The sequence below is a fragment of the Peromyscus californicus genome, unplaced genomic scaffold, assembly GCF_007827085.1.
Source record: "Peromyscus californicus insignis strain IS unplaced genomic scaffold, ASM782708v3 Scaffold_5__1_contigs__length_169319896, whole genome shotgun sequence".
In the NCBI taxonomy this organism is placed as follows: Eukaryota; Metazoa; Chordata; class Mammalia; order Rodentia; family Cricetidae; genus Peromyscus; species Peromyscus californicus.
The window spans coordinates 109,695,681-109,719,947 of record NW_026294573.1 but is presented as its reverse complement, the minus strand read 5'-3'; the positions used below and the strand labels follow the sequence as shown (position 1 = coordinate 109,719,947).

Genomic DNA, 24,267 nt, shown 5'->3' with positions numbered 1-24,267 from the left:
TAGTTCAGTGTCCCCCAGATTCCCCTAAACTTTATGATTCTTGCCTGCCTGTCATCTGTCTCTTTCAGGTGAGGCTTTGCAGCTCCAGGTGGCAGTACTAAAGTCCACACATAGGGCTCTCTCAATCCTCAATCTGGGGTACATAAACTTTGAGTTCATAGAAGAACAGTTGTTTCAGTATTATTTTTTTAGTTGTTTCAGTTTTTAGAATGAGAAACATTTTCCCTTGGATGCTTTGACCTTTCAATATCATTATTTTGTGTGAGGAAACTCAGATGATTATAAAATAGTCAAACATGGGAAAATAAATGTGACTGAAATATTTTAATATTTAGTAGACAGCCTGGTCTACAGAGCGAGATCCAGGAAAGGTGCAAAGCTGCACAGAGAAATCCTGTCTCGAAAAACCAAAATAATAATAATAATAATAATAATAATAATAATAATAATAATAATAATAATAAATATTTAGTAGAAAACAAATTCCATGAGCATTCTATCCCAGGATTTCTACTCACCACTAATGATCATTTCAAAGCAGTCAAATGCTGTAGATCATGCCATCAGGAAAACAAGGAGGCTGGTACTATTATCATCTCCATTTTGTTAATGAAAATCTCACAGTAGATTAATTTTCTCAAAATCACATTGCTTTTAAATACTATGTCATATGATCATATATTCATTTGTCTAATTCCTGAATCCAAATCTGTACTCATGCTATCCATTAGTAATTAGCTCTTATGCTATGCAGCCAGAGTAGCTGTGTGAGTCCAGTTCTAATGGCACAATAAACTCTCTGTGCTCAAGAAATATTGTGGGTAGAAGAGTCTGATTTAGCTCACAGTTCTGGAGGGTCTAGGGAACAGCCCAAGCATCAGCTTTGTCCAGATGAGACCTTTTCAAGGATTATATAACTAATGTGGGAGCACATACAACAGTAGAGAACACATCTCGAATTAGGAAGCCAGGGAACAGCTACAAATGAACTGAAGTTCCACTAGAGTTATATAACTCCCCACTAAAGCTACCTTGACCAAACTTCTCTTCATGGACCCATCTCTTCTGGTCCCATTATCTCAACATCACCTCCCTCTTAGTATCAAGGTTTCAACATTTGAATCTTTGAGGAATAAGTATCTTCAAACCACAGTAGAAAACTCATGACCATATTATAAGGCTTGAGTAATGGACCATCTAAATTCTCATCATAATTAACTTGATGAGTTTTACTTACAGGTATTCTGTGAGCTAGGGATGCATCTAAATCTTATGGTGATACGGTCTTCCATGGATACAAGTTTAGTTAAGGAAAATCTAGACAATATGTTGCCTCTGCTATGACTAATCAAATTGTTATGAGGTAACAATCCAACCAAATGATCAATAAGAAAACAAATAACTTCAGGCAATGAGAGCAAAAGAAATTGATGGACCAAAATAGGAATTCTAGGATGATCTCATGAAGATAAAATCCCAAAATTCCTTTATGACATGCCCATAGTCTTTCCTGAATGAAGAAAACATTTACACTGAGTTTAAAATAGGCTATATGACTCTCTAGTAACTGGCATCTTACTTTTGTTCAGTAAAATAAGGACCCTTAACATGCTGTTTGTGCTCTAATCTTTGGGAAAAATAAATGCTGAAAGCACATACTGCAAAGGACAAGATGAGAGAGAGAGGAGAGAGGGAGGGAGGGAGGGAGGGATGGAAGGAACAGGAGAAAGAAGGTGAGGAAGAGGAGGAAGAAGAAGAGGAAAAACTGATCATCTTGGAAAGAATGGGAAAAAGCATATTTGCCTATTAATAGTGATATCCAAGGAAGAGAATCCAGCCAAGAGGGTACTCATAGTAATGAGTATCTGTAGGTGAAATCAGAATCAACACTTAAGGGGAAGGAGCAGAGACTGGTGGCAGCCAGTGCTTAGCCCAACAATTAGAGGCCTTAGTGATGACACTTGTGGAGTTGGCAGTTTCCACCACCTGTAATCAAATGCTAGAGGAACTGCCCATCATACTGCCTATCCCTTACTCATACTGCCCACTTCTCGACTTACTCATACAACCAACTTATCAGTCCTTGGAGTCTCACCATGCCATTAAGGTTTGCTGAACTCATGCAACCATGAAAAACACTGAAATGACAATGTGATTCAAACCATTGAGATGGAGAACAAAGAGAAAAGCAATAAAAACAAAATAGACAAAACAGTCTCACCATTAGAAAATAATAAGTAAACAAGGTTCCTTCAAGTATATTAAGACGTGTCGCTTGTCTTTGCTGAAGAACACAGTAGATAAAAGATCTGGGAAAGATATGAACTGAATTGAGAACCAGGATGAGGTGAGGTCTTGGTACATTAGACTAGCCCAGCAGTATGATTAGATGAGAGCAGAATGACAGGAATAATTAAAGAGTAGAAGATAAATAAATAAGCAAAATGAGAAAAACAAAGATAAGAAAATCATATGCCTGAAGTTGAAGTCAAAATGGCTGAAAAATCAAGGAATTAAAATTTTCAATATTTCACATCTGTGTTCTCCTCTTGCCCTTACTTTTCCTCTTCTGACCTTAACTCCATCCCTCACCCCAACAGTGATTTCCAAGATTCAGAGTTAGTCAGCTCTGGCCATCCATTTCTAATTGTGAATGGCAATAAAATTACTGTGACTCTGCTCCAGGAGCTCCAGCCTTACAGCAATTCTTAAGACCCAAAAGAAAGAATAAATGCCAACTAAACATAAAAGATGCCATATATGTTAAGGGTTCAGACTTTAATATATACCAAGTTGTAAAAGCTACAGTTATGTGAAGGCAATAACCATGTGGGTAAATAGAGTATACCTCTCTAAGATCATAAAAGAAATATTCCTCCTAGGATAGTGTTAGTGCTAAATTTTGTTTGTAACAATTGCACTCTAAAACTTTAATGCTGATATTACGGTTTTAAGCATAAACACAAGAGTTTTTCGTAGTACCCAGACTGAAAAGTAGCAGGTGTTTTCTCACATTGCATACACACAATTTCTACATTAGTGAAACAATTTATTATGCATAGACTTTGATTAAAAGCAAATATACTTTTAATTATAAATGAGAAAAGATTAGAACCAGGTTAAATGCTCAAGTGAGTGGCTAAAATAGATTATGATAACTTCATCATTTAGGGATTTCTATTACATGATTGTATATGCAGGTGTCTATGTATGCATATATGCATTTGAGAAAGAAGGAGGGGGCAAAAAAGAGCACAATGTGGTAAGAAAAGAAAGGAGAGAAAGAGGCAAAGTGAGAGAAACACCTCAAAATTTTAGTTGTGCTAATTTATGAGTGGTAGAGATAAAAAGCATAATTTTCTTTAAAAATAATTTTATGTCATTTTATTTTATACTATCTGTATATATTACATTTGTAAATAGAAAAACAGTTTACAAGGATATTTATGTAGCTATGTCTTTTAAATTGTTCCAAGAACATCACATCTGTATTCAGTGTTTTAGTAACATTTTCATGTAAAATAATACTTGCTGAATTATCAAAATAGTCCATATTTTTAGAAAAAGTTGAATAATTGGAATGAATTAATGCATTAGTTAATGCCTTAGCAACCTTCATTTAATATTCACTAAGTGTCAATCATTACCAGTCTCCAGGTTCATCAAGACAGAAGAAGAGGTTTCTGTGGTTAAGGAATAGCAAACACTGAGATCAGAAAATGTGGCAAAAAGAGAATGTTCACTCAAATCTTTGGCTTGGAAGCATTCAGACACTGCTAATAGTGCAAGTATAAAGCTCTACTGTCAGGTCTCAGATAATCTAGTGATTATTAATTCCCTAGAAAGCAATACAAACTAACAATCACACTGTCTGGAGCCTTAGTCCAGTCTACGGAAGACTGGAACAAAGCATCTCCCGGAGCCCAAGTGTGTCTCCCCTTCTTCACACTCACTTTCTGGCACATCGCCCTGGATTCTGTGCTCCCAGGAGATAATAAAGACCTAAGACCAGCCTTAACTCCTAGTGCAAATAGCAATTTATATGTTTGTGATCTATTTGGTTGAGGACTTCACAGCCAGTGAATACCTGGAAAGTAATCCATAAAAGATAGCCTGATTATATTTTGCATGTTTATTAAAAAGGAATAAGTGGATCAAAGAAATCATCTGTATTATTTCCTTTGGGCTCAGGAGAAGATAAGAGACATGCTTAAATCACAATTTATAATCCCAGAACCTCCTCTAAACCCCAGGAGCTATTTATCATCTCAGTGCTAAACAGGCCAGAGAGAAAACAGGCTTTCTGTAATGAAAAGTCTGGAAGTTGAACTATAAACAACAACATAGAAAGCTCTCTGCTATTTATCCAGACTCCAGTCATCATCCCAGGTGGAGAAATCAATGGCATCATGAAAATCCTCCCCTGAACCTCAAGAGATACTTAGTTCTCAGTGCTTGGCTTTCCTATATAGTGCTCTTACTCTGGATCAATCTCTCTCTCCAGGGAGCACTAATAGGCTAACAGCTATAGAAGTCTGTTTTGTTCTATAAACCAGCAGGATCAAAGCAGGAGCTGGGGAAGACTTAATACTACTTCTGACTTCCTACAAGAGGGCTGCTCTCCCTACCATAACTTTTGATGTCACTTTGGAGTCTCTTTTCCAAGCTCATTAGGATAGTGACATGCTTTAAGGGAAAAAAATGGAGTTCATTAGGGAAAAGACTTCCCCTAAATCCATTGAGTTCAAGAGATGGATGCACAGCTTATTAAACACAGGCTGAAGATACTGTGTGAGCTGTTCATGTAAAAACATTTCTTTTAAAATCTTAGTTTCCTTAAACTATACGCTAATATTTACTAGGTAGTAGACTGTTTGCCCTAAACTTTACCTGTATCACAGTCTCTTCTCCAGATATGTCAGCACTGCTGCTAATTGGTGTTCCTAGAAAGGAAAATGGGCTCTAGAAAATTTAGGATTAAGGAAATTACTCACAGGAAACAGGAGAAACAAAAACTTCCATTTCCAAATACACAGGATAAATTTACATTGTATGTGGATATTTCATATCAAAAGATTTTATGTAGCATCATTTGAGAATAGCATCAATTCTAAACTATTGAGGACATTTTAGTGTATATGCAGATATAAAGCACTTGATTTTTTGTTTAATTTTAGATCACTGACCCAGCAACATATAACTGTTGACTGATGTATCAGACAGTGTGGCTCAGAATACAGATGAAAGAACATGACGAATTTCCTGTTTAAGTGACAGCATGTTATATTTGTGTGACACCAGCCGCCAGGAGCTCTGCTGCTTACTGCACACCTGTGATGTCACATAATTTTCACCAGGCCTTATTAAGAGGGATCATTATTACTTTTATGAACATAAACAAAGCAGATATTACATGACTGGACCAAGAGAAAAAAGCTTGTGGGATTCAGTCTGCATTACTCCAGGGTCTACAAGCAGATCTCAGATTTTCAGAGGAAAGATTGCGGCTCTAAAATATTTCTATGTTCCTTTTAAAAAATACAGTAATTGGAATCCCTTAAATTTTATTTTATTTTTTATACGTATAAAGGTAGGAAGCATCTCATCTAGAAAAAAAATATTTCCAGTACAGTTGCAAGACTTTCACCTGCAACTAACATTTATAAAAAAGAATGTACGACAATTAGGGTGTTTGGCCATCCCATCACCAGAGTAGGTCAGTTCGGGCTGTCTCTCAACCATTGACAGCAGTCTATTGTGGGGGTATATTTGTGGATTTCTGTGGGCCTCTCTAGCACTTTGCTTCTTCCTATTCTCATGTGGTCTTCATTTACCATGGTCTCCTATTCCTTGTTCTCCTTCTCTGTTCTTGATCCAGCTGGGATCTCCCGCTCCCCCAAGCTCTCTTTCCCTCGACCCTCGCCCTTCATTTCCCCCACTCATGTCCAGGCTGTTCATGTAGATCTCATCCATTTCTCTGTCATTGGGCAATCCCCGTGTCTTTCTTGGGGTCCTGTTTTCCAGGTAGTCTCCCTGGTGATGTGAGTAGCAGTCCAGTCATCCTTGTTCCACATCTAGTATCCTCCTATGAGTGAGTACATACCATGTTTGTCTTTCTGAGTCTGGGTTACCTCACTAGAAACCACATCCAACGACTGAGGGATCTGGATGCAGAGATCCACGGGCTAGGCCCTGGGTGGAGCTCCGGGATTCCAATTAGCGAGAAAGAGGAGGGTTTATATGAGCGAGAATTGTTGAGACCAAGGTTGGATAAAGCACAGGGACAAATAGCCAAACGAATGGAAACCCATGAACTATGAACCAATGGCTGAGGGGTCCCCACTGGATCAGGCCCTCTGAATGGGTGAGACAGTTGATTGGCTTGATCTGTTTGGGAGGCATCCAGGCAGTGGGACCTGGTCCTGTGCTCATTGCATGAGTTGGCTGTTTGAAACCTGGGGCTTATGCAGGGTTGCTTGGCTCAGCCTGGGAGGAGGGGACTGGACCTGCCTGGACTGAGTCTACCAGGTTGTTCTCAGTCCTCGGGGGAGGCTTTGCCCTGGAGGAGGTGGGAATGGGGGGTGGGCTGGGGGGAAGAGGAAGGGTGTGGGAGGGGGGAGAACAAGGGAATCCGTGGCTGATATGTAGAACTGAATTGTATTGTAAAATAAAATAGGATAAAATAAAAAATAAAAAAATAATAAATAAAAAGGTTCAAACACCACCAATAAAAAAAGAGTGTACAATTTTTTTAAAAAGAATGTACAATTTTTAAAAAGTAAACCAAGACATTTACAACATCTTTATTAGAACTAAATTACTATTTGTATATAAAAATAGTTAAGAGTAGTAAGGATGTGCATGAGCCTAATAATGATAGGTTGCTTTCAGATTTTATTTGAAAATGAAAATACTCAAGATAAAATGTTCAAAGATAGTCTTTGCCTCAGATACAAGGAGAATGAACAATTAATTTATACATAAAAAGTATTATGAATACTCTTGATCAAATGCAAATAATAAGAATATTAAATATAATTAATGAGATTTTTTGGGCCATCTTTCTTTTCAAGTATTCTGATAGTGAGACTTTACTATGAGGAAATATCAGTAGGACAGAAAATCTCAGAGCACACTCCAGTAAAAGGGCCACTGCATTCTCATCCCTGCCTATGGTAAGTCTTGGCACTCAGAATTCATGTTCAGAACATGACTTGGTGGCAACATAAGCTCTATAAATGAAATTGTTTTATCATTACTACTATATTATTTATCCTCCCCAAATGTACAAATGCCACTTAAAGGTAGTTCAGTAATGAATAATAAACACATAAATTAACCTGTTTAATTTAGTTAGTTGAATGAATTAATGAGCAAATCTAATACTTTGGGACCCATTTTGTTAATTTTTCATCTTAAAATGTCTTTAAACTTTATTAAGTTTTCATGCAAAATGGAAGTGATGGTTACTCTCTCTTGATTAAATAGTGACTATAGAAAAATACTGGAAAATAGAAACAAATATATTTATCAGAATAATTTGGAGGCCTACATTTCTTCTCAGGAATGCAGGGGAAAAATTGAAGTGTGTTTTTCTTTAAGTGGCATATTTGTTTGACACAAGCATTGAAAAGCCCCAAAGCACTGGGCTGTGGTGGCGCACGCCTTTAATCCCAGCATTTGGGAGGCAGAGTCAGGAGTATCTCTGTGAGTTCGAGGCCAGTTTGGTCTACAGAGCAAGATCTAGGATAGGCATCAAAACACACGAGAAACCCTGTTTCTAAAAACAAAAAAAAAAAAAAAAGAAAGAAAAGAAAAGCCCCAAAGCAAATGTGTACATGAAGTCTAATCTACTGGGTGTCTACAGGAATTCAATTCCCAAGAAATGGTGGCTTAAGTCATCTGTGTATTGAAGGGTAGCTCCTTTCTGTCATTGTTATAATACCTGCCCAGAGTTGCTTGTTCAGTAATGTCCTTTTGGCCTCTTGATACAGAAGCTGAGAATAAAAAGGAATTTCCTCTATAGTTGCTAAGAAATGATCTTACCTGTAAAGTCTGTAAAGTTAGGATGTCAAATAAAATTACCAGACCATGAAAAACAAGAATTAGAAGTTAGTAGTAGGGAAGGGCCAAGAAGCAGCTTAGTAAGGAAAGCTCTGTGGCCAGCCCAGGACTATAGCACAGGGCTGGAGGATCCCAACCTGATCACCAGCACCATTCTTATCCCCTAGGTCAGATGTTTTAAAATTGATTCAGCCCATTTAACTAATATTATCAACACATGGACTTTGTTAGGTAGGCAGGAGAATTTTATCTTCCCAGACAGATAAAGGTTAGAGTTAGAAAGTGGCATTCCAGTCATTAGCATCATGCATGTACTATATAGTAATCTTCACAGTTACTGTGACAAGAAGATTATTTGTGATGTTTTGAATGACCAAGTATCCTTGAAACTTAAATAAATGACAGATGGGGTTAAAAAAAATCACAATGCCAGGCCAATGAGTTGGCTCAGTGGGTAAAAGTACCTGAGTTCAATTCCTGGAATCCACATGGTGGGAGGACAGAATGGACCCCCACACATTTTCTTCTGACCTATACATGTGTGCAATAGCACTTGTGCACACCCAGCTACATTACACATTACAAATAAGTATACATATAAACAAATGGAAATAGTTTTTACAAATCTCGTAGCTTATAACATTGAGCATGTGTTTATTATTGCTCTTTGTTTTCAAGTATATCACTTTGCTTCCCCCAATAATTTAGTATGTTTTGTAAATTAGAAAAATTCTTCAGATGAACTGCTTTCAATGTCAGAGAAAAACCTTAAAACCACTCATAAATATAGTAATTTCAAAGGCAAAAGATATAGAATGTTTTTATATTTACCTAGTAGAAGGAATACTGTAATTGATACCTACTTATTGGTTCACTGTATTATATCCTTCATTGATCTTAAGAAAAAAGAGACCCAAGACATACTGATGGTTTAACATGTGTGGTGGTATTGTGTTCCCCGAAATATTGTGTACCCTAATAAACTTACCTGGGGTCAGAGACAGAGCAGCCACAATATCAAACATAGAGGATAGGCAGTGGTAGCACATGCCTTTAATCCCAGCACTTGGGAGGTAGAGCTAGGCAGAAATCCATGTGTTCAAGGATACAGCCAAGCATGGTGACTCACACCTTTAATCCCAGAAAGCGAGCCTTTAATCCCAGGGAGTGGTGTTAGAAAGCAGAAGGGTATATAAGGCATGAGGACCAGGAACTAGAAGCATTTGGCTGGTTAAGCATTTGGCTGGTTAAGCTTTCAGGCTTCTAGCAGCACAGTTCAGCTGAGAGCCATTCAGATATTAGGACACAGAGGCTTCCAGTCTGAGGAAACGAGACCAGCTGAGAAGTGGGCCAGGTGAGGTTAGCTGTGGCTTGTTCTGTCTCTGACCATCCAGCATTTCACCCCAATAACTGGACCCAGGTTTGATTTTATTAATAAGAACTTTTAAGATTCCTGCTATAAACATGTGTCTCACACTTATGATTGGAATTATTCTTCAAGATTTTACCCATTTTTGAAAATAAGAAATGAAAAAGGCCTGAGTCTATACCCAAGGGTCAATAGGCTACGTCCTGTGAAACTAGACTATCTTCAGTACTAACTACTCTACAATGAAAATAACCTAATACAGGGTTCTCTGCCAACCCACAGTGAAGCTTGGTTCCCACTTGCCTTGCTTAGAGTTTGCTTTGAGAATTTGATGCTCTAATTTCACAAAGTTAAGGGCTTAGCCAATTTTTGTGTCTAACGCAGTTGCCAAGTAATTATTTTTACTAGCTTAGGAAAATTGCATAAAATAGAGTCCAAAGATATGAACTAAAGTACTCCTGAAAGGAAGCTCCAGTATTGGAGATTAGAATCTAAACTATACCTTCTCCCGCCTTAGAACCACTTCCTATGTGCTTAAGGAACATGGAAAACAAAAGCAGATTGTAAAATCCTTATTTCACTCCTGGAATTAAATTAAGGAACAATAAAACTGAATGTGACCTAAGGCATTCCCTTCCATTCTTCTCACCCTTTCTCAGAAACAGAAGCCATTTTGATGGGGGAGGGAGTACAGTACTCCATCCAGTTTTGTTGGCACCTTTGCTTCCTCTTGGCAACAATATTGGTTTCTAGTCTGAGTTGTCTGTGGAGATCTAACAGAAAAAGCTGATCATCTCTGATCATCGTTTGTCAGATAGAGTTTGGTTTTCTTTCCAATCAACATGAAGGAGACTGGGGTTCTCATAGCACCTGAAGTGGGAGATGAGTGGAACATTTTCTCTCTCACTTCTCCATTGGGAGAGAAGGGATGAAGGAGAGAGACAGAGACAGAGAGACAGAAACAGAGATAGAGAGACAGAGAGAAGGGGAAGAGGGAGAGAGAGATGTTTATAACTTCTTGATCACTTTCAAAAGTCTCAGTGTCTTTATCAAAATCATGAAATTATTTTCAGCACATACTAGTACTCTGCTTCATGCAAATACTATTGCATATATTAGTAAAGATGCATACACCAAATTGATTTTGGGATTCTACTAATGTCTCTACTACAGTTGTAGATGACATAAATTGGTTAATTAAATAAAGGGTCTTGACTTATACAAAATAGACAGAGGGAATTATTTTCTCCATCTCAGAAGTGGCAGATAAAACATTTTCCTTTCAAATGTTGGAGAGGCCAAGCTACACAGCCTTTGTTACAATGCCTGGATTCCTGTCATCCTGTTACAAGGAGCCAAGAGATGGAGCATGGTGATGTCTAAGTGGCTGTTCTGTGACTCCACATTAAGCAGGATTTTTTACAGCACTTCTTAGGATAGTGAGAATTCCATCACCATGAAGTCAGTATTCTGCTGTCTATCTTGTATATAGACTGGCAGCTACGCGAAGGTGAAGATTAATGCTGCATTCCCTGTTCTGTATGCATGGCAAGGCCTCCTGTACATTAGTAGACATGTCATGATCCCTTTTGGATGAATTGGTCTCACTGTTTCTGTTCAAGTATAAGTGCAGGTATATGGATCAGAGTTCAGAAGTCCACTTCAGCTTTAAAACTCCATGTCTCTGTGACAACACATTTTCTCTTTTGTAATAAAATACATGCTAACCAAACTCACGTACATCAGTTTTGCTAAGTTTATAATGGCTTTCCATGTTAGCAGATAAATAGAAGATTAATTTTAAAAATAATGGTTATAAATGCTACCTTTAATTTTCCTGAAATATGAAATATAATTTTGATGGATGAAATGTAACATTAGTACATTTGATAGTACTGTAGAAAAGAAGAAAAAGTTTGGCACAGAAACTAGTACTTTATTGAACCAAACCATAATACAGTGTACTTAATTTGCAATCTCATGGGTGAGAACTTTTTTTGAAGATATCTGGTCAAAAATAACACATATTTCTTGCAAGAAGTCAGATTTAAAGGAAATGACCACATGAGGACATAACATCCTCATATCATTCATACAATGAAGAGGGATGCATGATTTTATTCTTTCATAAGCAAATATTAAAACTCTATGCCAGAGAAATGGCTCAGTATGTAATAGTAATAGCTATAGAAGCATGAGTACTTGAATTCAAACCTCCAATATCCATGCAAGAAGCTATATATGGGGTACCTGTAATCCCAGTGCTCTGGGGGACAGAGGCACCAGGATCCTCAGATGCTTCATGCCAGCCTAGCTTCAGGTTCCATGAGGGTCTATGCCTCAAGTGACTAAGATGAAGACTGACAGAGTAGGTTACTTCATATCCTTCCCTAGCTTATCTGTACATGCATGGGCACATACTCACACATATACACATGCACATGCTATACACTAACATACACAATCTTTTATACTTGTAAAGATATAGGAAATTAAAAAAATGAATTAAACTTTTGAAGATCAGAACACTAGCAAAATGAAATTGTCAGATGAAGATATCTCAGAAATCTTCTGGGAGGCATCAGAGTTTTATATCAAGTTGTCATTATATGCTTTACTGAAAAACAGGAAACCTTTAAGAAGTTGTCAAGGGAACTACTGATAACTAAACAGAAACTGCTTAAGTAATTAGCAAGTGCAAAGACTCCTAGTGGGTGGCAAGCCCAGTGCAGGAAACTGGAGATGGACAGGAGCAAAGATAATGTTTAGAAGATGAAAAGATGTAATAGGACTTGGACTTTGATTTGAGAGTGGTAAAGAACCAATGGATGTTTTTGAGGGGTTTTGAGATGGGGAAAGATGAATTTGGTTGTTATGTGGATGAAAGGCTTCAAAGAGATAAAGTTGGAAGCAAACAGATTAGCAAGAAGGAAGCAATGCACAACCCAGGTGAGAACTGGGATGTGATGATAGAATCAGGAGAGATGATGAGACATGTTTTGCTTTTGGATGCTTCCAGAGAGCACTTTGATAATGAATTTTGTGAAGGAATGGAGGGTTTGAAGTTGATCCTTAACATTTGGACCTGGGGCAATCAATAGTGGAGCTTTCGGGAACTGAGAAATATCTCTGTCAAGGGGGTTTACATGTCACCTTTCATTTCTTAGTAAATTATATCTATGTTGGTAATAAGTTTAGCACCTAGACACTAAAGTAAGTTGAAAAATTAAGGAAAGAAAATGAGCTAGAATTGTGCATTGGCAGTTGTGATAGTTAGTGTTAATAGAAACTTGAAGGAATCTAGAGTTACCTGCAGCATAGACCTTTGTGCCTGTCTGTAGGGTGTGATCTTGATCTGCATCGAGGTGGGAAGACTCACTCACTTGCCGCTGGTACTGTCTTTCCCATGATGGAATCCTAGACTGCCTTTGCTGAAAACGGGTTGTAAGGACCAGTGTGAACTCATCATTCTCTCTTTCTGACTGTGAATATGATGTGTCAGGCTGCCTTTGAGCTCCTGACTTTACCATAACAGACTACACCTTTGAACTGTGAGCCAGCATAAGGTCTTCTTACTTTCGTTGCTTTCATCAGAGTGTTTTTTATCACAGTGACAAGTCGGCAGAAATTGAGATTTCTTAAAATGAGGTACAATATACCTACAGAGGTAGTTAGAAAGGGTGAGAAGGGAAGATGTCATGAAGGACAAGGAAAGGAATGAGACATATTACTTCATTATGTGACTGCCTCTAGTATATCAGAAGTAATGAACATTGCAGGAGACTGAAAACTGACTGATGAAGCAGCTGATCAAACCCGTTGCAGAAAACACTTCTAGGACGAGGGATCTGCTTTACTGGTCTTTTTAAACAATTAACTTTCATTTGAGACCATTAAAACTTCCAAGTGATGTGAGCACAGAAAGATTTAGATTTCAGAGAGTACTCACAATCTGGTGGCTTACCTGGGCATAGTGATTGAGAACTTTCTTAAATCCAACCTAAGTGCTCAGTGTCCTCAGTACAGAGAAATAACTGACTCATAATATACCTCGAATGTAATTGCAGTCATATTTGCTATATATTAAATATATTTTCTCCTGCAACTTGAAAAAAAATATTAGTCCCAAGAGGGGAAAGAGCATCATCTTGCCTCTGATATTTTTTAGTGGTTAAGATAAACATGCAAAATTTTGTTAGGTGAATGAGGTCAAACTATGACCTATAACTCTCAGGAAATTAAGATGATATAATATAATATGATAATAACAATAACAACAGGACTAAATTTTTTCTGGTGAGTCATTGGCATATATTTGGTACTATATTTGTATTTCATGCATCCATAAACTTTCAAAGATTTTGGTTACTGTTATTTTAATCATCTTAACTGAAAATTTCAACTTCATGAGGAGTTTCATATATGAATACCATATTTATACCATTTCTACCCTTACCTCTCCCTGCTACAACTCTTCCAATAAGCCCTCCCCATCAAGTTCATGTCTCCTTCTTCTACAATTATTATTTTTATATACATACACACAAAAAACCATTGAACCATTTAGTATTGCTCATATATATGCTGAGGACTGACCACTTGGGATTGAATAATCTATCAGAGAACTTGTCTCTCCCAAGATCCTCCTTCTCTTAACAACCACTGATTGCCTCTAGCTCTTTCATAGTGTGTCTGTGGGAGGGAAAGGGGGTGTCAACTTTTTCTCATCCACACTGGCACATTTGCCAGTATTGTCATTATGTAGGTCTTGTTTAGGCAACCACGTTTTTTTAAGTTTTATAGTTACTGCATCTCTGGCATGTCTAGAAGACATTATCTAGTGACAGTTGTCCTGGTTCTAGTTCTTGGAATCTTTCTTCTCTTCTGTAATATTTTCTAATCTTTAATTATAAGATCAGCATTGTAAATGTATCAGTTGGGATTGGACACACCATGGTTACTTATTTTCTGCATTTTGAACTGGTGTGGACCTCTGTAGTAGCCTCTATCCAATGCTGAAAAAAAAAAGTCCTGATGAGGGATGAGAGCAACACTTGTCTTTGGGTATAAGTTTTTAGAGTAGAGCTAGAAACTATATTGATTTAGGGAATGGTAGTATCATGTTTTCCTCTAGGGTCTATGACCTGATCAACCATTGTTTGTTGCCTAAGTTTCCATAATCATATATTATCACTTCCCACTGAGCATTCACACAGTGTACAAATATCCCACAACAAGAACAAGTATTTCTATAGAATGTCAAGTCCTTTGGGAGTATAAGAAAAAGTAGTGTAGTTACTTCATATGGGTAACAATTTTTAACTTTTAAACTTACTCTCAATTAGACAGCTATTGGTTACTGGCAAGACATGAAGTAAAACTTTACATCATTGGATATATCTTGCCAAGCAGGTCATTGTTGTGGTTCATAGACTTTACAACTGGATAGAACCTTGGTCAGAATAGCAATCATCAAGCAAACAACTGATAACAAATGCTGGCAAGGTTACCAGGAAAAGGGAACCCTCATTCACTACTGATGAGATTACAAATCACTTCATCTACTGTTGAAAGAAGTGTGGAAAATTCCTTAAAAGTTAAAAATTGTTACCCCATATGAAGTAACTACACTACTTTTTCTTATACTCCCAAAGGACTTGACATTCTATAGAAATACTTGTTCTTGTTGTGGGATATTTGTACACTGTGTGAATGCATATTGCTGTGATTGGTTTAATAAAGAGCTGAGTGGCCAATAGGTAGGCAGGGGGTATAGGTGGCACTTCTGAACAGAGAGATTAAGTAGGAAGACATAATCAAGGCTCAGAGGAGATGCAAATAAGTCATGGAAGGAGTGGAACATACAGAATGAAAGAAAAGTAAAAAATCACACGGTAAAATATAGAGTAATAAAAGCAGGTTAATTTAAATTATAAAGGGTAGTAGGACAAGACTAAGCTAAGACTGAACTTTCATAATTAATAATGTCTCCATTGTCATTATTTGTGAGCTAACAGCCCAAAGAACAATCTAACTACTTATGGTATCTAACGTGGAGGCTAGAATATCCACATAGGGCCTGAGAAAGCTGTTTCTCAGGTAGGGGGGCTTGGACTACAGAAGCATGGCTCTTTCAAGAGGCCCTGCTGTGCAGCAAAGCACTTGAGCAGCCAATGTGCTAGGTGAAAATTTCTGCTGCATTGTGGACACAGCAGCTTCCCAGTGCTGGGTCAGTAAATCTGCAGGCATGGAACTAGGCTCTCGGGGAACTGAGGGGAGTGGAGCCAGTCACCAGAGCCCTGCAGCCGCTGGTGTGGCATTTAAGGTTTGTCTCGTGGTCAGAGAATGATGCTACAGGTGCAGAGTAAAGTGGTCCAGACCGAGAAAATCTTAAAACAGATACAGTAAAAAATTGGGTATTGACAGTCATAGAAAAATATTTTAAAAACAATAAAGTCTTTAAAGAGAGAGTAAAGTAACATAAAAAAAATAAGCCTGGTAAAGATGGTAAATACACAGGGTGTCTGGATCATCTAAGGCAGTTTGTTGACTTTGAATTTTTAAATGCTAATGTACAAAAACCAATAGCTTCTGAGAGACATTGGATGTGGAAACTGCTAAATTAAACCAACCTGTATATTTTAAGAATGTCTTAACTCCAAAATGAAAGTCAAAAAATATGTAGAATTGGCAAAGAGGTTATGCCTTTGTTTACACAGGAAACAAAAAGTTACTGTTCTCTTCAAAATTAAAGATCAGATTTGATTAGAGGAGACCTCTTGAACATCTTGGTTACACACGTAAGAAAAGAAACCTAGAAAGACTACAGGGCAGGTGATGCACACGCTGATCCTTCTACATGGGAACAGCTCTGAGACTGAATGAGACATGATAAATCTTATTGGTTACAGAGTCCTCTATAACTTATTGTTACATGTCATCTTTTCATATGGATGGAGATTTTTATTAAAGCTTGATTATGCAGTCCAAATGGACTTATAAAATTGACAGATGCCTTTTACCTGCTCAAACATAGAGCAAAAAATCCTTAGTTGACTTGTACACACCACACATTCCATAGTTGTGTTAATACAGATATATATGTTACCTTTTAAAATTTATGTGTTTTCAGAAAAAAAAAAAAAAAAAACTGGACCAGATACCAATAAAGACAACTAGCTCAGGTGATCTAGCCTCAAAATGCTTCTGTTGCAGTTTCCTAACAATTCTGCATCCAGAACAGCTTCAACGCTGCTAGCTGAGATGGTCCAGCCTCACAGATTTTATCCAGTTAAGACTTCAGATAAGCTCTTCACTTTCCCATCACATAGAGATTAAAGAAAAAATAATACAGCTAGCTATTCTAGGACTTGACCATATCCCAATTTTCTCAGGGTCCTCTATAGGTGCTGTCACCTTCCAGACAACAGGAAGCAGTGTAGAGAACATGTTGCCCACATTCTCAAGTTTGTTAGAAAAGACTCTATATATGTTTCTAGTCTTGTTTAAGATATTTTTTGTGTATAAATGCAAATTTATGGTTACTTTTATTATGATATATATGTATGTTTCTACTTTTCTTTAAGTTATTGTACCTATGCAGCTCATTTAACAATGTAATGTAAATTCTAGTCCTTGAAAATTATTATTACAAACCATTTAGAATAATTAAAAATACAGGTTAGTAATTAGTCATCTAACAATCAAATTTGTGGCCATGTTAGGTATGTTTTCAAGACCAAACAGAGATGTTTTAAGAAGACAGTCTTCAAACACTTCAGAGACCTATAGAATATGGTATTTAAGATGTTTTAAAAATCTAAAGCTTTTCATGACAATTTACTTCAAAAAAGAAAGATGGGCATCAAAAACTCCATATGGAGTTTGCTTTTATTGTGGAAAAAATAGCCACTGGGGGAAAAAAAAAACTGCCCTTGCATTGACTGTTAACTGTATGCTGTTCAAATTGGACAAGCAGGACACAAAAGAAGGCAACTGCTGAACTTTGCCAAGACAATTTTTTTTTGCTTCACAAAAAAGTCTATCAGATATTCTAGGACTGTAGGCTGAAGATGCATGCCCCGATGTTAGAGAGGAAACCTGGGTGACTGTCCAGGCAGCCAACTGTCTCTGTCATTTCTATAGTTTTGGAATTTGTTTGCTTTGCACTTCCTGTTTACTCATGTAATATCATATCCTTCTTAGGTCTCTGATGGAGTTAAAGATGAGATAGTTATAGTTACAGTTTTTCTTGTTACCAGATTCAAAAAAGAAATTTACAAAGGATGTAAAGTATATAAGGTTGAGAGCCATAAAGCTTAAATTGTTTATCTAAGATGATGTTTTAAGGTCTAAAAAATATTTTTAGGATTGTAATACAAGTTATGATAGAAAATTGTTTAGGTGTAAAACTTTGGACTCATCAAGATAAGATTGATAATAGAGTAAGTTATCCAAATTTAACAAATACAAATGGACGGAACATTGAGAATATAATTCTTGCCTGATAACTATTCTTATTGTATACAATTTTACTATATTAGAGTTAAAACGTTTTCTTTTTACTGAGAGGAAAATGTCATGGGATATTTGTACATTGTGTGAAGATATATTGATGTGAGTGGTTTAATAAAGAACTGAACGTCTAATAGCAAGACTGTAGGAATAAGTGAGACTTCTGGGCAGAGGAGAAATAGGAGGAGATAAGGTGCAGAGGAGATGCCAATAAGACATGGAAAGAATAAAGAATGAAAGAAAGGTAAAATGTAGATTAATAAAAGCAGGTTAATTTAAGTTATAAGAGCTAGTGGGACAAACCTAAGCTAAGGTTGACCTTTCATAACTTTTGTTTTATTTTTGTTGTTGTTGTTGTTTTTTGAGACAGGGTTTCTCTGTGTAGCTTTGGTGCCTAGCCTGGATCTCTTTCTCTAGACCAGACTGACCTCAAACTCACAGAGATCCACCTGGCTCTACTTCTCCAGGCTGGGATAAAAGGCATGGGCCACCACTGCCTGGCAACATTTCATAATTAATAAGAAGTCTCCATGTCATTATTTGTGAACTGGGAGCTCAAAGAAAAATCTACCAACATGTTCCTCCATGATTACTGTTGCTCTATTCACAATAGCCAGGAAACTGTAAAATATTAGATGTCCTTTAACTGATGAATGTATAATGAAAATGTGGTACATGTACAGGATTGTATTCTGTTCAACTGTAAAGAAAACGAAACCCTGACAACAGAAACTCCATTGTCAGGCATGGGAAACATCTCTTTGAGATGTTACTCAGGGGAGTCCAAGAGAATCCCCAAACAATATTGGTTATCCCCATTGCCCATGGATGCCTTCCAGAACTTAAAGTAAGACACTCTATCTGAACACATTATCCACTTTGGACAAAGGGTCTGGAAGTCTTCTCCCTGAGGACTAGCTCTGATAGCATCAAGAGATGCTATGCAAACTGCCAGGAGGGGGGAAGCAACCAATATTATCTTAAATTCTAACATCATAAACTGCAGACAAGATTATGTAGAATTTCTATCACCAGACAGACAAAGGATAACAGACAGAGTGCTGAAATTGTTTTCCAATGGATTTGGGCATCAGCCTTTCTTGGGTTGCATTTCTCCCAATGTTGTAGATGACTTGGTAGCTTCAATGGGTCATATGGGGTAACTGTCTTTGGGTTCTCTAACTATATGCATGTGGATATGATTAATGTACTGTGAGGACAAATTTTGAAAGCTGTATAACTCATTAGTAAAACCTCCTCTCTTTCTAGTGAAGGACTGAAGGAAAGAGTCATATCAAGGTAGATGATGAAGAGCTGAGGTTGGACAGAGATATCAGTTTCTCAGCCAGCACTGTCATTCACACAAAAGAAAGGAAAGAAAATCTCCAGGAGTAGTAGAGACAAACAAGTCCTTGGTCTCTGGGCTAATGGAAAGATAATGCCCTCCAATTATTACATTCAACTCCATTAAAGTTAAAACTTGCACTGACCTTGGAACCTTAGGAAGTGACTCAGATGATTACTGCAAAAAAAAAAAAATCCAGAAATAAGAATGAATTTCCAAGATTACTTTTGAACTACCTAGAATTTTAGTAGGAGAGTGGACTATTGGTTTGGAAACCTCTGGCCAGTGCTTATAGGAACTTGTTCCATGGTATTGGCTATCAAAGGATATTCCCAGTCTTTCATTGAATAGAATCTACATAATGACACAGTTCAGACTTTTGTGAAACCTGTGATTTCATCATACAGAATATGGGACTTTTTAATCTATCACTCACTGGCTTCAATAGTGTTTTATCCAGTGAAGGACCCCATTAGTAAGCCTTTGTTTAGACTGGCTAAAACTATCATTCTAGGTACTCATTTACCCCTCAAAATCATGACATCGGTAATCTAATGACGGAGTAGCCTGAAATTTCAGACATACTTACAAAGAATATTTTAACACTTATTATAAGCAACAGGGCTATCACATTTCAAATAGCTGATATTTTCCTAAACATAAATATATCATGTAAATTACTTTAATTCTTCAGGATTCTTCATGATAACTCTGGAGCTTTCTAGGTAATTGATTGATTATTATTGGGCTTAGATTGGCTCAACTATTTAGTTGTCTTTCTGTCTGGAGCATATAAGATTTGTCAAACAAATATGTAAGCTCTACTTTACTCATCATCATCTTGCAGGCTTTAGTGTTCTCTTGACAAGTCCTGATGGTCAGAGGATGAATATTAATTTTGCACCACGGTAGGATCAGGATGTAGGCAACACTAAATGCCAAACACTCTTTTAGAAAAGAATGCTAGAACATTCCTTGAACAAATGCTTCATGTGATACCTTTGAGAGTACACAAACTACTTTTCCCTTTAAAATATGAAGTCACAATGTAAGATTCTAGAAATCTACCCTCAGTTATATATTTTTCTTTATAGCTAATATAAACATTATTGCCATAACATGCCAGAGGCGATAAAGGTTTAGCTCCTTCAATTTCATATTGTGATTCGGAGAATATTGGATCTGAAACTCTGGACTTCGGGAAGTTTGTGACAATTGATGCAGATAAATAGGTAAGCCTATCCCATGGGAATGTAAACACACTCAGCACTGCAGAGTGACAGACTCAGCTGCTGCAAGTTGAAAATGGCTTCCATTTCCAGTATCACTTACCAGATATAATGTACATTTTTCGATAAAAAGACAGCATCATGGTAAATTGCCAACTATTCTATCTATAGAGAAACGATTCACAACACTGGTAGAATCTCATCAGTTATGTAAGATATTGATGTTCAGTCATAAAAAAATGCTGAGCTCTCTAAAAATTGAAACCAAGTGCAGCTTGAATATAAAAAAAAAAGCCCTGAAAAAGAAAGAGTTTCTTTGCCAGTCTGTATTTTAGTATGTTGAGATTTAGAGGAAGAAAGAAATGGAAGAATCAATCAATTCTCATTAAACCAGAAAACAAAAATATACATGAGACTCATTGGCAGATGATTTTATTTAGTCACACAAATCTGGCCAGAGTCAGCAGCAATTCATATTTTTTTAGAAAAAATTTATCATAGTGGTGTGATATTATATGGTTTCATTTTCTAAATGTAAAAAAAAATAATTACGCTAATGCTGAAATATCAGGAGAGTTCAATTTACCATTTTTTTTTCTCATTAGAATTTCTTTATGTCAATAATTTACCATATTACATTATCAACTTTCCCAACCTCAGATACACAGAACAGAAAAAGCAATAAATATGCATGGAATTCTAGGACAATATGCCCAGTAATATTTACCTACAAAACATAACCCAGGAATTGACCCCTGGTAAAGAACCTTTGATTATTTTATAATACATCTAGGGAATGACTTGCATCCTGCTTCATCCCACTTTTCACCTAAAACACTGTACTTTAAACTTCATCTTTTAAAAGAGGAGTTACATCAAAATTAAGAAGGAAGGGGTCATGAATTTGGAAGAGAGAGGGGTGACACTGAGGAATTTGGGGGGATGTAGAAGCAGTGTTCATGTGTGAAGTTCTCAAAAAAATAAAGCAAATTAAAAATCAAGTATCTGTTTCATCATCTTTAGAGTATTTCACAATTCACCAAACATGTCATGTATTGACTGGTATGTAGTGGTGTGTTCATTGTATCAAAGCACACTGATTTTTTTATATTTATTTTACTTATAATTGCAATAACAGTGCCTTGTTTTGAATATAGATAGGATGATGGTTTCTAAATATTTAGATACTGCCAAATCAAAGTTTAGACTCAGTGACATTTGTCTGTATATATCTCTCTACCAATACATAAACAGCAACATAGTATGCAGTTTTTCCAGTAAATGGATGTATAAGCTTAATCTGCCCTTAATGTAATTGGGCCAATCACATCTTAGCTCTAGGATTTTTCTTTCTGCCACCAAAATTTTCCTAGTGACAAGTTGAGCTGGTCTCACGCCTGACATTAAATATCTGACACTCTGTCCACTGGAGTGGTATTAATGGCTGAGAAGTATAAACGACATGACTGTCTTGAAACCGAAAAAGTCTGCATTCCAAAGCTGGCAGCCTCCTCTCCATGAGCACAGGACTAGGAAAGTAGAATAGCAGAATGACTGCATTCAGCAGCAACAGAATGCCTAGTTTTCATTTGTCCTGTTGATGTGAAATGCAATAGTAATTAGACTATGTCAGCCCAATTTTTATTATTGACATCAGATATATTATAGGGAAAAATACATTTTGGTGTGAATTAAGAATATCTCAAAACTCCATGAAGTCCCAGTCATTAAATGATGGCCTTGTCAGATTGTCAACCATTGGAATGGAGATTAAGATGAACATGAAATTTGCTGTTTCGGTAGCCTGCATTAATTTTCGTCTTTGTGGAGTAGAATGGGAATAGGAATAACCAGAACAGAAAAGAGCTCTTTAGGGGCTTGATTAACTGAAAACCAATTGTACATTCATTCCTAAAATTTCTTAGATTTGTCTGTGTTTCTTAAAAGAAATACTGTAGTGATTATTGGAGTCTTGCATCTTCTTCCCAGTCAACAGTTGTGGGACCTTTGGGAGACAACCTAATTAAGTCACAGTTCCCACATTTTAGGAGATAAGAATAATGCTCCAGGGACTGTGGACAGGAAAATGAAATAAAGTAAAATAAAGTCCTTTGTGCAATGCGTCACACACACTAAATTCTCAGTAAACACTGAAGGTGTTTATATTCTTTAACACATGGTGGAAACAAACAGTGATACAGTGATGCTGACTACAATAGAGTTAACTATTGCCAACTTTCCTTTCTCCAAAGCTTTTCTCATTTAGTCAGTGCCAAGAATTTCATCCAGACGTTAGAGCACACAAGAACCCAAACAACATAACAAAGTAGGCAGAATAACTCTCCTATATTATCCTCAAAAATGTGCTTCCTATATAGATCTCCTAAAGTATTGGAATGTTACATTTTTCCTTTTGGCATTAAAAAAAATAAGCTCTTCTAATCTTAGTATGCACAACTATACAGCCACACACAGGCTGTATCCTTTTGATTTCAAGTACCATATAAACCTACTTAATCAAAAGGATCCATTTACAATGAGCATATAACAGTATCTAGAATTCCAAGTAAGTGGATTGCAAAAATATATGTATTAGCAAGATACCTCATTATTTTCTCATCTACTCTGCATTCTTATTTCTTTGTTTCTAATCTGCTTTTTAATTTGCCTTTTCTTTTTGTTTATCTTAGTGTCTGCTTTTCCATTTTTTTGTTCCATATGTCAAAAATAATAGTGTCGTTAGCTCCATTTGTTTAACTTTCAAGCAAATTTCCCAAGGAACACTATTATTTCTTCATTTCAGCAAGTATTATGACTTCAAATTGAGTGACAAACTCCTTTCTTATTTTCTTTCTCTACTCTACTGTATGATGGTGTCCAAATGAATCATATGGATGATAAAAGGGCATGTTTCTATAGAGAAAAGAGATAAACCTGGAAGTGAGTATTTTACAATAGGTACAGCACAATCTCCCAGGTTGTATCTGGTTCATGATAGGTGGTTAGTAACTGTGTTGAATACAGTGATTATTCAGAAAGAAGATGAGCCTGGAGAATTCACAGCTTGAGTAGACAACAAGTCATGATGGGAATCTAGTTGTATCAGGGGAGTCAATGGCATTATAAATCTAATTTCTCTTACTAGAAATAATAAATGTTTCTCATTAAGTGAAAGACCATACTGCCAGAGGTACAATGCCAAATGGAAGTGACTCCCCACCATCAAGTTTCATATACACTGCTCATTTACTCTCCAAAGAGCCTACGAGAATAACAGCATTGGCTAACTCTAGATAGCTGAGGAACCTAGCATTTCTAAGTTTAACAGCTTTACTTATCTAGTGGCAGAACATTAAGATATTAGTTTCCAATCAAGGAATACAGATATCCTTTAAACAAAATCATCTGTATTTTTATTCAATTAAAGTTCCTTAGAAATATTTTTTAAAACATGCTCAAAGAATGTGGAACATTCACTAACTCAGAAATAGATGCTTTTAATTGTTAATGTAATCTTGAAATTTCCTTAAAAGAAAAACATAAAAGGTTTAACACTGCTGCTGTGGGAAACACTGTACTCCTGAAATACCATCTCATGGTAAAGTCATACCATTTTAAAAGTTCTTATTTCGTGTTGTAGCACACATGTGGTAAGGATGAAAGAAACTGAAAGAATATTAAATTGAGATAGCTCTGGATAACACTAATCCCTGTTGTCACACTAAGTATCCACCTCCCTAAATGAT

The 24,267-nt window shown here is 36.6% G+C and overlaps 1 protein-coding gene across 18 annotated transcripts in view; it reads right to left on the bottom strand.

The window, feature by feature from the left end:
- Lingo2 (leucine rich repeat and Ig domain containing 2) overlaps positions 1-24,267 on the bottom strand; it is a 1,194,974-nt gene that overhangs the window by 981,469 nt on the left and 189,238 nt on the right. The window contains exon 2 of one of the 18 annotated variants that reach the window (XM_052716818.1): positions 19,438-19,469. The exons of the other annotated variants lie outside the window; for them this stretch is intronic. The gene's annotated coding sequence lies outside the window, so the exon portion shown is untranslated. The remainder of the gene's footprint in view (positions 1-19,437; positions 19,470-24,267) is intronic. 18 annotated transcript variants of the gene reach the window in all.